The sequence below is a fragment of the Ochotona curzoniae genome, unplaced genomic scaffold (assembly GCF_017591425.1).
Source record: "Ochotona curzoniae isolate NIBS_2020 unplaced genomic scaffold, NIBS_Ocur_1.0 contig_523, whole genome shotgun sequence".
NCBI classification, from domain to species: Eukaryota; Metazoa; Chordata; class Mammalia; order Lagomorpha; family Ochotonidae; genus Ochotona; species Ochotona curzoniae.
The window spans coordinates 1,332,938-1,347,912 of NW_024466459.1; positions in this window are offsets into that span (position 1 = coordinate 1,332,938).

The window sequence follows — 14,975 nt, forward strand, 5'->3', positions numbered from 1 at the left end:
CTGCATGCACATAGGAGACCTGGAAGAAGCTCCTGGCTCCTGGCTTCGGATCAGCTCAGTTTCAGCCATTGTGGCCATTTGGAAAGTAAACCAGCAGATGGAATTTTTTTTCCTCTCTGTTTTTCCTTCTCTTTGTATCTCTGCCTTTCCAATAAAAATAGATCTGAAAAAAAAAAAATGCTAGTGCTGACTACACTATACTTTTGCCTTTCTATGCCTGTTCCCGCCCAGTTTCTCTTAACAGAACTTCTTAGAAAGTGTCTATACCACCTTTTTCTACCTCCACATCTTGTGTTCACTCTTTAAGCCAGTCCAACCTGATGAAGCTTCCCCGACTCCAATGGAAATGGCTTTTGTCAAGTCATTCACACTCTTCCAGTTGCCAGTCCTGGTGAGCACGTTTCTGTCTGCACCTCCTCAGCCTCCTGGAAGCCTTCAACCCAGCTGGCCACAGCCCCTTCTGGAACGGCTCTGTTCCTGGCCTCCATGGCACCATGTCCATGGCCTCCCCTCCACCCCTCTGCTGGCTCCTCAGCCTCCTCTGCTGGTCCTTGCTCCTTTCCCAAGCTCCAGCATTTCTCACGATCCAGTGTCTCCTTCCTATGGCCATAAGAACGCCAGAGGAACATGGTGACCTTTTCCTCTGAACTGAAGACCGACGCAGCCATCTGCCTCCTGGACAGCTCCTCCCCAGGCTCCTCCTCAACCTAGAACATGGAAGACCCATCCGGCTACTCCAATAGTACATCATGGAGTTTCTTTGCATCTCTTTCCCTCTCACCTTCAATACCCAGCCTGTCTACAGTTCTGTTAATCTCCAAAATGCACCTAAACGCCACATCTTTTTCCTGCCTATTCCGTACCATAGCCATTAGATTCCTGTGGCCTGCTTTATGCCCTTGCCCTCCCCATGTCAGGACCATCCAACAGCCAAGAATCTTCTTACTTTTCTAAGGAAGAATCACGGGGCAGTTCAAGGCTAGAAGGACCCTCAATCAGAAAATCATCTCAAGTCTCAGCGCCTTGGTTTGTCCACCCATGAGCCCTGGCGAAGGAATGCGAGATCTGAGCATTTCATGAAGTGCGTACTATGCTTGCCCAGGCACCACGCATTGTACCAATTGTAGCATTTGTGCAGCCAAGTTGGGCACAAGTCATTAACCCTTTAAAGCAAAAAACTCATCATGTTCTTTCTCCTGTTACAATTCCTTAGTAACTGGAGTTTACTTAACAAACGTACTTTTTTTTTTAAGATTTTTTTTTTTATTGGACAGCCAGAGATACAGAGAGGTGGAAAGACAGAGAGAAAGATTTTCCATTGGCTAATTCACTCCCTAAGTGGCCACCATGGCTGGAGCTGAGCCAGTCCGAAGTCAAGAGTCTGGAACCACTTCCGGGTCTCCCACATGGGTGCAGGGTCCCAAGGCTTTGAGCCGTCCTCGACTGCTTTCCTGGGCCACAAGCAGGGAGCTGGATGGGAAGCGGGGCTGCTGGGATTAGAACCAAAGAACCATATGGGATCTAGGTGCAAGGCAAGGTAAGGATTTTAACTGCTAGGCTATGATACAGGGCCCTTAAGTAACAAACTTTCTATGAGAGCCCACAAGCTCTAGTGATCTAACGTTTGCCTTCCTTCCCATGGTTGTCTTGTTTTCTTCCTCTTGTCTTTCTGCTCCAATCCACTGGGCCCCTTCTGGGTCCTTGAACACTGAGCTTATTCCTGCCCTTGGGCCTTACCAGGCACCTTGCTCTCCCTGGTAATCTCATCTCTCCTCCCTCTTCACGTGGCAACTCCTTCTCACTCCCCTGGTCTGAGCTCAGATGTCGCCAACTATAGATTGTTTTGCTCCTCTACTCTCTACCACGACCCCTTATATCTTCTTTGTGACATGATTTGTCTTAATTTGTAATTACTTGTTTTCTTGATAACTGTCTTACTCACTGAAACATCAAGAGGGCAGCAGCTATGTCTGTCTAGGTTACTATAGCCAGTCCCAGCACTGTACACACAGTAGGTATTCAATAAGGTTTGTTGAATGAGGTTTTAGATACAGACCTTTCTGGAGATTCAATGAATTCTTGTATGTTTCATTTAGTCCCCATCCATTCATTTATCCACTTATCATCCATCCACCCAGTACAAATGGTAAAAGCTGAATCAACTGTGAGCAGAACACAAAGATACACAGTTGAGCATCCTGCCCACTGAGGGCTAACCGGTCTGTAGGAAGGTGAATGTGGGCACATGTGACTGAGATATGAGGAGAAGGCAATGCCAGTCCTTAACAAGGGAGCTGAGTGTGCAACAGGGGTTCAGGTGAGGAGTGGGTGCTTCCAAACAGGTGGGAAAAGTTGTGGCTTTTCAGTTGGGTCCCAAAACATGAGCTAGATGCACAAGAAAAATGGAAGGGAAGGACATCCCAGAAAAGGAACAGCCAGAGTAAAGACAGAACCTACTCACATGTACCCGGAAACTATGAAGAGCCTTTGGGAGAAGGTAGGATGGGAGTTGGGTCAGAGTGTGGTGTAGGTATGGGGGTTTGGATTTCAGCATGGAGCCTTGCACAGCCATTCACAGAGCAGCGGTCGTGGGGTATTGAAGTAGGGCCATGGTTAGCCAGCATATTTGTTTCTTCTGCCCACCTTCTTTATGTATTTAGAATGAATGGAGGCAAGCTGTTTTGTCTCGGGGGAGGAGTGGGTTGTATGGACAGTGACTTCCAGGCAAGCAGAAAACACTCATCACATTCCATGACTGAAGGACCTGAGTAAATTGGTGGGCAAAGAAGCTATTCACGGGCCAGGAACACCTGGATTTGTGAGTAACCTTGGAACAACAAGCGGCAGACTGATTGCCCTGGTGCTATCTCTCCTTTGAGCCTCCCTCTGGTTAAAAATAGCAGAAGAGAGTGTCCCTGGCTTCAACACTATCTTTTCTTCTTGTTTTCCTTGAGTTGTAAATAATGGGCCAGAGCATACCAAGTCTGTGTTAATATCTTCTCCCTTACTTTTTTTAGTTTGCTAATATAAGAAAAATTATTCTAAGAATTGCTTGCTTCACATAAGGTAAGTATTAATGAAAGGTTTGTGTGACTCTTGGGTCCTTTTGGGGTATAAAAGTTTATGTGTCCTTAAAGTACATCATCTTGAAAGTGTGGATGGTGGCCACAGTGTCGATTAATAAAATAATTTCTCTGTTAAGCATCTTTTTTCTTTTCTATTTGACTAATCCTGACACATGATGCAAAGTGGGAGGCATGCTGGGTTGAACTCCATGGGATCTCCTGGGCCACAATCAAGAATAAAGGGGGCGGGGGCCTGGGTCAGCAGCTAATGGCTAAAATCCTTGCCTTGCGTGCACCAGGATTTGATGTGGGTGTCGGTTCGTATCCTGGCTGCTCCACTTCCTAACCAGCTCCCTGCTTGTGGCCTGAGAAAGCAACAGAGGACAGTCCAAAGCCTTGGGACCCTGTACCCATGTGGGAGACCTGGAAGAGGAAGCTCCTGGTTCATGGCTTCAGATAGGCTCAACTCTCGTCATTGTGGCCACTTGGGGAGTGAACGAGCAGATGAAAGATCTTTGTTTCTCCTTATCTCTGTAAATCTGACTTTCCAATAAAACTGAGTAAATCTTTTAAAAAAGAATAAATGGAGCTAAGATGACAGTTCCATGTCTCCTTCCACTAGCTCTGCCCTTGCCTGTTTTCTGAGGAGTGGTAGCTGAGGGTCTGTGGGTTCCAGGCCACCTGCTTCCAGTGATTCTGAGAATGGTGGGAAGGACCCAAGAGAGCATGTGTCCAACACCCTCCTTTCAGAGATGGGGAAGATGCAGCCCAGGGAGAGACAACTACTCCTCCCCCCTCCAATTTATGCCTTCAACAAAGGCCTGGGTGCCAGGCAGACCAGAGCAGAGATAAGTCCCTGTCCTCATCGAGCTTGCATTCCAGAGGAAGGAGGCAGGCAGTAAATAAGGAAGCATGAGATAATTTTAGACAGTGATAAACTAGAGCCCCAGCCAGTACTAAAATCCAACTCTCCAGAGCCATGTCCTCGGCCCAGCTGGAGACTGAAAAGTCCCATTGAACCTCCATCCAAATCCAAGTCTGGGCGGAAGCAGCGGCTGAAATAAGGCTGCCCTGGTAAACACATGGGTGAGGTGAGGGGAGAGGAGAAAGATGGGGCTTGGTTAGCTAGGCCAGGGCCAGCTGTCTGCAGGCAGGGAGACGAGGATTACCATGCTGGAGGGAGAGGTGGCTCTTGTCTGGAGCTGGTCCAGCTCAGCACTGCCTCTCCTTAGAGAGCAGCCAGTTCACAATGTCTGATTCCAGATATTAGCTGATCACAAAGGCCTTTCTCTCTGGCCCAGACCCCTTGGTGTTCATTCACCCTGATGTGGCACTGTTTCCTTAGTGGTCCAATCATACTTTTGGGTCTACAGTCTTCCATGAACTTTCCTTCATGAGCAGGATCTAATGAGATACTGCCTTGGCCTAGAAACCCTGTAGTTGAGTTTCCTCTTGGTTAACTCACAGGTACCTGAGCAAAAGATTAGCAAATTGAATACAGCAAATGTATAAAAATAATTAGGTACCACCAGCAAGTGGGATTTACCTCTGGTGTGCAAGACAGGCTCAATGGTTGAACTGAACCAATTAAAAAATAATTGAACCAATTAATGAGATCCAGAAAGAAGAAAGACCATGTGATCATATCAATAGATACAGATAAAGCATTTGATAAAATTCTACACATCTTCATGATTTTTAAAAAGCGCTCAGCAAATTAGGAATAGAGAAAGCAACTTCCCTCAAGGTGGTACAGAACATTTACCCCAAATCCACACACATCCTTCTTAATGATGAGCAACTAAAAGCTTTCCCACTTCTAGAATGTCACTTTTTATTGCTGCTTCTCGATATCAGGTGGCAGCTGTAGCTAAAGCAATAAGACAAGAAAAGGAAAAAAAGGTATACCAAACTGGAGTGAAACCATTAAACTTTGTTTACAGGTAACTGTCTATAAACAAAGTTTCAAAACTTGATAACAATCACCTGGAAGTAATGATTGCAGCAAGGCTGCAGGGAACAGGGTTGACAGAAATGCAGATGTCTTATTCCTATCTCTCCTCCTCAGTAGGTCTTTCCTGAAGGTCTGTGGAATGTTCATTTCCTCTCAGTCCAAAGCCATCCCTCTCAGCTGGCATCTGTGTCTCTGATTGTCCCTAATTATTGGCCAGGCAAAGTTCACAACAGAGACCCCTCCCCTGCTTCCCTTGCCATGGGTTGCTAAAACCTTCCCTCTTGGGACACCTATACTTTTAGGGAGGGTCATTTGATTATCCAGAAATCCACTATTTGTACTGCATCAGCCTGAAATCCCCCAAGTGGTCTCAATGATACCTTTGTCAGCCTGGGACACAAAAGCTACAGTCTGGGCTCTCCTAGAAGTGTGGAAGTGATGGGACTGAACTTTCCTGGAGGCTCAGAACTTTCTGGGAGGCTGAAATACATCCAACTTCTCTGTCCTAGCCAAGGACAGCTCTGGGGCATCAGGGTTGCCTCTTTCCCAGATTCCTTTGTTTCCACTGTGGCCCTGCTCCACGAGTGGAAACTTAGTCCCCAAGTCCTCACTGTCAGTGTCAAGTCACGGCTTTTTCTCAGCTGGAGCAAAGAGGGAAGGGGGTGAGTGTGCTGCTTCTCTGTTGGCACGTGTGCCCTCGAGAGAAGGGATAATGGCCTTGGCAGGCCTAGACCTGGAGGAAGTCACCCCAGGTGGCCCTCCCCTCTTGGCCAACACTCTGCAAGGAAGTCTATTCCAGGAGGTCTTGGAGGGCAGCCTAGTCCAGGAGCCCAGAGCGGAAGCCTCCGGACACTCAGGATGCCGGGAATTCTAGAAACCGACTGGGATCACGGAAGCGGAGTCCTGGGTGAGGGCTGGCTGATGCTGATGGCATTTTTCATGGGTGGTTCTTTGGGTCAGAACAAGTCTCTTCCTTTCTCAACCAGCCTGATAGTTTGGTTTACCCCAGAGGTGAGAGTGAGTGTGGAGACCACATTTATTTTGCACTTACTGCATAGCAGGCTTGACTTCCTGCTCAGCATATTGCTCACCAGCCGCGCTCTGTGTCAGTCCCCAGAGGCTCTCCAAGAACTGGGTGGCTCCTCCCAAACCCCACCTTTTCTCTCAAGCCTGACCCTTCCCCTGCATCCAGAGGGTTTTGGGGTGTTTTGAGGCCTGGTGAAACCAAAATCAACAGATGGGCAATGTTTGGGTCTTACACCCTGTGCTCCCTGCCTTCCTTTCTGTTGCCATGGGAGAGAATTTCTCCCAGGAGCAAGGTCCTAGAGTAAGATTCCCCTGTCAAACCTTCAGTCAAAGGAACCCATCTCAAGACTTGGCATGCCAGGCTGGTGAGCTTGGGAACCTCCCTAAGAGAGGGATGGCTTGACTGTTCTGGGTCCCAGCTCTCCACATACTCCCCCTTATGCTGCTAGGTACCAGCCTACATGGTGAAAAGACACATTTCTTATAAGAAAGTGCTCACAGCATACCAGGCACCATCCCAACTGCTGCACGTTGATCACTCCAGCAAGCACACAGCACAAGATAGGACATGAATGCAACTCTTTCCCGCCCCAGACCCACATGCGTGCACACACTCAATCTCCCTCCAACCATCTGGGACATGGTAGCTCTCAATCAGCACAGATAGCTGGCCCAGGTCTCACTGTTTATCTTCTCCAAAGACCAGGGGCAGGGACAGGTGTTAGTCTAGCAGTTAAGTTGCCAGTAAGCATGCCTGTGTCCCATAATGGGTCAGAATCCTAACTGGCTTCCAGCTCAAGCTTCCCATTAACGCAGACTCTGGGTATCAATAGTGATGGCCTAAGCGGTTGGGTCCCTGTTACCCATGAAGGATACCTGGACTGTTTCCAGCTCCTAACTTTGGCCAAGCTGTTGGGGCCATCTGAAAAGTGAACCAGTGGACGGAGAATTCTCTTTCACATAGTGTATGTGCCTGCCTTTAAAATAGTAAAAACTATTGTAAAAATTATTTGAAAGGCAACATTAGAGAGAGAGAAAGAGAGAGAGAGAATCTTTTATCTGCTGGTATAGTATCCAAATAGTTGCAATAGCTGGGCCTGGGCCAGGCAGAAGCCAGGAGTTTGGAACTCCATCAGGTCTCCCATGTGAATGACAAGGGCCCAAGGATCAGGCTCATCTTCCTGTGCTTTTCCAGGTGTACTAAAGGGGAGTAAGATCTGAAGGGGAGCAGCTGGGACTCCAACTGCTGCTCATGGTGTCACAGGCATTGACTTTAACCAGCTGTGCCACAACTCCTGCCTCTAGATTTTCTTTTTGAAACAGAGAAGATCAGAGTCCTTGGGACAAGCCCCTGACAGGCCTGGCTTGAGTGGGCATGTGGCAATCCCTGGCGGGACAGTGTTGAGGCTTCCTAGGCCCTGTGCGGAGGAGCTGGTAGGGGCCACAACCCAGCAGATTTGTAAAAATCTTTCCTTGAAGTCTAAGGATTGGTCATTATTGGCCCCAATGGATCCTCCAACCTCCCACGACAGCTTGCTCATGAGCGTATACACACACACACACACACACACACACACACACACACACACACACACACACATCACTTTCATGAGTCATTTCCCAGCTGCTCCAAAGGGTGGGGAGGCTGATTTGTTTCACCCAGGCCAAGGGCTTCCTGCCCTCTGCTAAGCTTGCTCTAAGAAGCCCACACAGTGACTCCCAGTGGGATACCACGATGTTCCCCTCCCCAGACTTGGGTGTCCACATCCTCTCGGACCCTTGGGCAGCTTGGCCTGTACACAGTGTTGCCTCCTTCACCCTGCTCCCTTCCCTCCAGTCTTGCCACAGGACTTCTGTTTTCCTGTTTTTTCTCTGCAATTCCCAGGCTCCCACCCTTTCCAGATCACAGCCCCAGGGCTCTCTTCCTGTTCCAGGTCCTCTGACAGGCTGGCTAAAAGACTGTTTCATGCCAATTCCAGGCCTAGAGGATTCCAGGGCTGACCCAGCCCTAGTTCTCAACCATCCAGGAGGGGTGTGCTTGAGCCTTCCCTGCTTGAGACATGGGGAGCTGGGGCCGCAGTCACCCCCTGGTTGCACTCTTGCTTGGATGACCTCAGGCCCTGAGCTTGGGCTGAGAACCCTGCTCCATCCACAAGAAGCTGTGGGCTATTTTCTCACCAACTGAAGAACTTCCAAGTACCCCCAAACCTGAGTATCGAGGGCAGGTTATGTCACAGGGTAAACTGGTGGCCCTCTGCCTTGCTGGTTCCACTTGGCACACTGCACAGCAGCCCCCTGAACAGCACAGGCCCTCAAGGCCTTTGTAGTCTCCTTTACCCAAGGGTCCTCTGACAGGAGAGAGTATCCATGCATCTGCCACAGCTCTCCCAGTCTTCAGGGGGTTACCCATTGGAGAGCTCTGTGCTGTTCTCCTTGCAACTCCTTTCTCCTCCCATCACTCCCATCATGGACCATTTAATTCAGGGCCACAGCCTGGGCAGAGATGCAGTGACATTAGTAGACATGCAGAACTGATTGCATGCCAAGTGCTGTCCTATTCTTGCCACCTCCTTGTCTGTGAGCTCACTGCACAAACACAACCCTATCGCTGTCCGCCCATAAGACAGGTGATTACGCTAAGGCACGGAGGAAGAAGGCAACTAGACACTGTTTATGTCAGTCAGCTGGGCTTGGAGAGAGACCCTGGCTCCTAATCACTAGGTTAGGTAGCCACCCTAAGGGTAAGCTGAACTCGGACCCTTCAGCCTGGCGATGCCTGGTTTTATGAAACAGATCAAAAGCAGAGTGAGATTCAGTGACTGTGGGGTTCTGAGCTTTCCACCTATGCCAGGGTTCCTGGAGGAGGGCTCTGTGAGGTGGGAGATGGGGTCTGGAGCTTATCTGCACCCCCCTGCTGCCCATCATCCTGAGCCCCTCACTCCTCCTGCACCTTACCTCGCATACAACAAGGGCTGTTGACTGAAAACTGCAGGGACCAAAAATAGCTGCTGCTGATGAGGCAGAATAAAGGCCAGCATACACGGGAAGCTAGGGCAGGGGCATTGGAGCCTGAGGTGGCTCCCCTGCCCCACGAGCAGCTTCTGAGGGAGTCCCAGGGACACCTGGGCCATCCTAACCTTTGTGGGGTGGGGATGGGGGTCCCTGTAGGAGTTAGCAGAAAGGACAGAGCCCTGTTCCTGCCCAGCCTAGAGCAATCCCTGGGACCTATTGTCCATCCAGCTTCCTCATTAGAAAAGACAGGGTGGAGGTTTGTAGACACAGCCCTGGCCCTGTGTGTCCCAGGATCGTGACGTCATACTGCTGCCTGATTTTGTGCGCACTTTTATCCTTTGGACCTTGGTCAATCCTGGAGACAAGGACGTGTTAGTACTACCCTGATACCTGACTTGAAGTTCTGCATCTTAGCATCAAATTTGGGGCTCCTCTGGGCTGTGTTGGGAAGCAGACAGAGACCAGGACAGAGACCCCAGTGCAAAGTGTCCAGGGAGAATCATCTTTGGCATTCAAGGATGTGAGTGACCCCTGGGGCCTGAGTATTCACCTCGGGTAGGTTTCCGACTAGAATAATAAACAGGGCCAGGTTGGGTACAGGGCCACATAGCAAGGACCCCTGGTGACATCTCCCATTATGCCCTAAAATGCCAGATGATGAGGGAGAAGATAGTGGGGACCCTGTCTGCTGAGGAGCCTCAGAATTAGGCTAGTGTTGGGGAGTGTCCAGTGTCATATATGGCTTAGGGCTGCACAGGCCCTTGTGCTCAGCTCCCCTTGGCTCTAGCACCCTGCAGGACATGGAGAGTTCCCCAGGCCATTGGAGACTTTGGTCTGTAGTCTTACATTCTAGTGAGGTGGTGTAGTTGTTGACTTCCGCACAATGGGGTTTCCGGTCACCAGCAAGGGACTTGGGGATGTCCCCAGAAGAATCTGGAGGGCCTGGAGGGCCTTGAAAGAACCATTTCTGTCTCCTCCTACCTGCAGCCTCGCACATCTGGGGTCTCCTTGGACCAAGTGGAACCATAACTTTGGTCACAGAGGAGTGACCACAACCTCAGCCTTGACCCCGCTGTCCTCTCTGGAGCTCAGTCCCTTCCCTCCCCTACATGCTCATGGTAGGGCTGGAATTGAACGGCCTCTGAGGTGCCTTGTCTGCTCTGGAAGCTGTTTCTGCTTGCAGGTGCTGTGAGTGAGAGCTGTATGCCAAAGGTCTCCACCCTGGGGGCCCTTTCCTAACAGTAGTGCCCAGGGACCCCCTGCCCTGATCCCGTGTCCTAACAGTGGGGAGATGGGGCTGCACTTAACTGGATGGCCTGGGAAGGGGTACTCGGGAATTCTTCCAAAGCTTTCCTATCTAATCCTCCAATTTCCTAAGTCTTTGAACAATATCCCCAGGGTGAGCCACTGCCTTCCACGGAACAACATTATGGTGCCACACTTCTTCATTTTGCCTGGGGCTGTGCCACTCACTCCACTATCCCACTCACCCTCTGTGCGTCTGTGTGTCCTGCTGTGCCCAGGAGGGAGAATGAAGGGGGGCACAAACTGCCTCTCCACCCCGCCCCCCCAGACTCCGAGTGCTGAGACCCCATTTTCCGCTCTTCAAGTGGAGCTGGCTGGCTCTCTTCCTGTTCCCTTCCCCTGTTCAAGCCTGGGGATTGTCCAGCAAAAGAGCCCTGCTGTGCCCCAGGGGGCTGGGGGAGGGGCAGGGCGGTGGGCAGAGTGGCAAGCGACCAGCTGTGTCCTTTGCTGGCATCTCACAGACTCCTGTTTCAGACAGCAAAGAAGCCGCCGCCGCCACCACTACCTCCCGTCACTCTGTCTGCACCCCTGCCTGGGAGAAGAGCAGGCCCAGCCAAGTCACTGGGGTCCATCCTGGTTCCTCACTCCCCTCTGCTGAAGCAGCCCCAGCCCTGTCCCTCAGGTGACCCAGAGCCCTCCTGGAACCAAGCCTTAGCCACGAGCCATCTGAGATGGGGAGAGGACCCTGGCTGAGAGCACAGCCAGCCAGCCAGAGACAGCAGAGAGGCAAGTTTGGGGACAGAGAAAGGGGACAGAGCAAAAGGATATGTGGCAGGGGCAGCTGGGCAGAGTGGGGCCCGGGGCATAGACAGCAGAACCTGGTGGTGTGGCAGGAGGTGCTCAGAACAAACTGGTAATTTCCTCAGAGCCAGGCGGGGATTGGGGCCAACACGGCCCGGCCCTGGGGGTAGGGCTGTCCTTTGGGGTACCCAGCCCAGACAGGCTGGAGGGGCAGAGTACTCACTGTTGGATTGGAGCAGAGCAGGAACTGACAAGTCCGGAGTGCAGTGCCCACCTCGGGCTGGGCTGGAGCTCTGGGGGACTTGGCTAGGGGGCCGGGCCGGGCCGGCGGGGACAGCTGCTGCCGCTGATGTCACAGGGTCATGAGTGAAACCTGAGGACTGGGCCAATCTTCAGGTGGGAGCCTTGGCCACACTGCCCTCCCCCGGGGTGCTCTGGGCTCAGCCTAGAACAGCTTGGGCTCTGGGGGCCTCAAGGACCCAGGAGACACAGACTGACACACTCGCTCATTCACACATGTGTGCGTGCGTATACACACACACACACACACACACACACTCTGGGACATACAGTTCCTTTCCCAGTCTCACACAGGCTTGTTCCCACACTCAAATCCTTTGGCACCATGCCCTGAAGCATTCTGTGGCACACAGCGCTCACAGTCACACACACACACACATCATGGGCACACACTCATGATTGCCTGGTCCATACATAAATGTTGCAAGTCCCACAGACCCAGCCACCCGCGTGGGTCTCCTCCACAGATTCCCATACATATCCCTGCTATTATCAACCCACTCCCATGCTCCCAAACCCATAGAAACTTCCTGTGTGCATATACATACCTATGATGGGCACCTTGAGCAAACAACAGAAAAGGGAGTTAATTAAAGGCTTATCTGAATGCAAAAATAATTTTTAAATCCAGTCATACATTTTTCACTGTCTGTATTTTCATGGTTTTTCCAGACCCCTTTGCTCACATGCTCATGCTTGTCCACAGGACCATATGTGCTACCTACAATGGATGTGAAATGTGTTGAAAGTGCATTATGTATACCTACCCACAGTCATAACTTGTGTGTTCTTATATTTGCACATATGTGACTTGTATCCCTGCAGCTGTATGTATAACCCACATGCATCCCCCTGTTCACATCAATGCAGGGCCATCTACTATAATCGTTAGCGTTGCCTCAAGTGTGTGCCTGTACCCGCACCCACACTGCCCACATCACATGTATCCACGCACTTGTGAGCTGGCACACGCACACCCAGCTGTTTCACTGGATTATGCAGCAGTCTGGGTCCATCTGTCTAACTCCATCCTCCAATGGTTGCGCATCTGTCCCTTCAGAGCTTAGGGAAGGGCTGTCCCAGGGTGGGGAGCGAAGAGGTTGTGTTAGTACCCCCCCGCCCCCGCCGACACCGTCCAACCCTGGGCTGTGGCGACTCCTAGTGGAGCTGTCATGAAATGCTCCAAAGAATCTCCTGGGAACCACATGGATTCCCAAGGCCTCTGACTTCCTCCTGTCGTTGTTCTAAAACAGTCTTGGCCAACGTCTTTCCTGGTTGCTGCCTTGTGCAGGCCACTGAACTGTGCTCAGGATGCAGGATGTGGTAGATTTGTAGAGGGGTACAAGAAGGCTGAGGGAGGGGCCTGGTCCCTTGTAGACACAGCCTTGGGAATCAGACCTGGAACCTCCCACATCTCAGGAACCGCCCAGGCCAAGGTCACTCATACCCTCAGAAGTGTGCTTGCTAAGGACTGATTCAGTCAGTGAGGAGCATAAGAGATGGACAGGCAGACACGAAGAGTCCTCATTTGTTGTTTCTCTCCCCAGATGCCCACCTTGGCTAGGGGTGTGGGGGTGGAGGAGTCGGGGAAGAGACGTGGCAAAGCTGGAAGCCACAAGGCAGGAGCCAGAAACTCACTCCAGGTCTCCCATGTGGTTGCCACAGGCCTAACTACTTGAGTCCTCACTGCTTCTACCAGAGTTTGCATTAGCAGGAAGCTGGAGTCAGTAACTGGAGTCTTGAGTCCAAGCAAAAACACCTGCCTCTTGAGGCTGCCTCCCTGGCTTAGCAAGTTAAGCCTCTGTCTGCAGCACTGGCATTCGGTAAGGGAGCTAGTTCAAGTTCTAACTGCCTCATTTCTGATCTAGCCCCCTGCAACTGTGCCTGGGGAAACAGTAGAAAGCTCTCGGTCATCCACTCCAGGAACATCCATGTTGGAGATCTGGAAGTCTTTCTTTCTTTCTTTCTTTCTTTCTTTCTTTCTTTCTTTCTTTCTTTCTTTCTTTCTTTCTTTCTTTCTTTCTTTCTTTCTTTCTTTCTTTCCTTCTTTCTTTCTTCCTTCCTTCCTTCCTCCCTTCCTCCCTTCCTTCTTTCTTGCTTTTTGCTTCATTTTTATTGCAAACTTAGATATACAGAGAGGAGAGACAGAGAGGAAGATTTTCCCTCCGATGATTCATTCCTCAAGTGACCGCAAAGGCTGGTGCTGCGCTGATCCAAAGCCAGGAGCCAAGAACTTCCTCTGGGTCTCCCCTGCAGGTGCAGGGTCCCAAGACCTTGGGCTGTCCTAGACTGCTTTCCCAGGCCACAAGCAGGGATGGGAAGCAGGGCTGCCAGGATTAGAACCAGTGCCCATATGGGATCCCGGTGCTTTCAAGGAGAGGACTTTAGCCTCTAGGCCACGGAGGTGGGCCTGGAAGAAGCCTTTCAAATAAAAAACACACACCAGGGCCCGGAACAGTAGCCTACTGCCTAAAGTCCTCTCCTCGCACGTGCCAGGATCCCATATGGGCGCCGGTTCTAATTCCGGTGGTCCTGCTTCCCATCTAGCTCCCTTCTTGTGGCCTGGGAAAGCAGTTGAGGACAGCCTAAACCTTGGGACCCTGCACCCGCATGGGAGACCAGAGGAGGCTCCGGGCTCCTGGCTTTGGATTGGCTCAGCTCCGGCCATTGTGGTCATTTGGGGAGCGCTCTGGAACCCACATGGCACAACCTTCATTACCCGGAGCAGCCTTCAGGTCTGACCCAGGTCTGCTCCACTCCCACGGCCACACAGGGGAACCCAGAGGTTGGTCTCAAGTCCTGTCCATTGCCGCACCTGTGCCCTGGCCCCAGCCACACCCCCGGCCTGGACTGCCTTCTCCCTCCAATGCTGCTTGGCTCTGGGGCCACCTTCCTTGAAACTCCATCTGGCAAGGACAGGGTCCTCTCCTTTCTATGAGCCCTTTTTTATAGGATTCAGCCTGCAGACTGCCTGGCATTTCTGTGCTCTCTCTATAGCTGTTCCCTTCCCCTTGGCCCAGGTCTGTGGCCGGGAACACAGCGGTTGGCTTCCTTCATCCTTCATCTGGCCTGAGGGTGGAGGCAGAGACACACTTCTCTGCTCCACTCACCGGGCCTGTGAGCACAGTGTGGGGACCCCTGCTTGCAAGGCCCTGTGGGGACAGCTCCAGCAGGCTCCCACTGCACCCACAGTCCTTCCCTGCAGCCAGGGGTACCTGCTAAGGAGGATGAAATGTCTCTCTGGCTCTGACTATAGGACAGCAGGGCTTCGGACTGAACCTAGGGCGAGACTCAGAGAGGGCAGGTGCTAATCCCAGCTTCCTGTTGGGATTTTCCTTGCCTGTGGCTCAGGGCCTACTTTAGGATGGCCACAGCTGCTGAAACAGATCTCCCTGCTCACCTGTTCTCAAGCAATGCTGAGCCTGCCAGCTTCTGATCAGAAGAATGTGGTTTCGGGAACTTTCCAGTCTGAGGGATGGGACAGGGGATGCAGGTGCTGATTTCCCCACACAGCTCCCCTGCCTCTGGGGAGTAGTCACCCTCTTTGGTCAGAAACCAGGGGGTTTTGGATG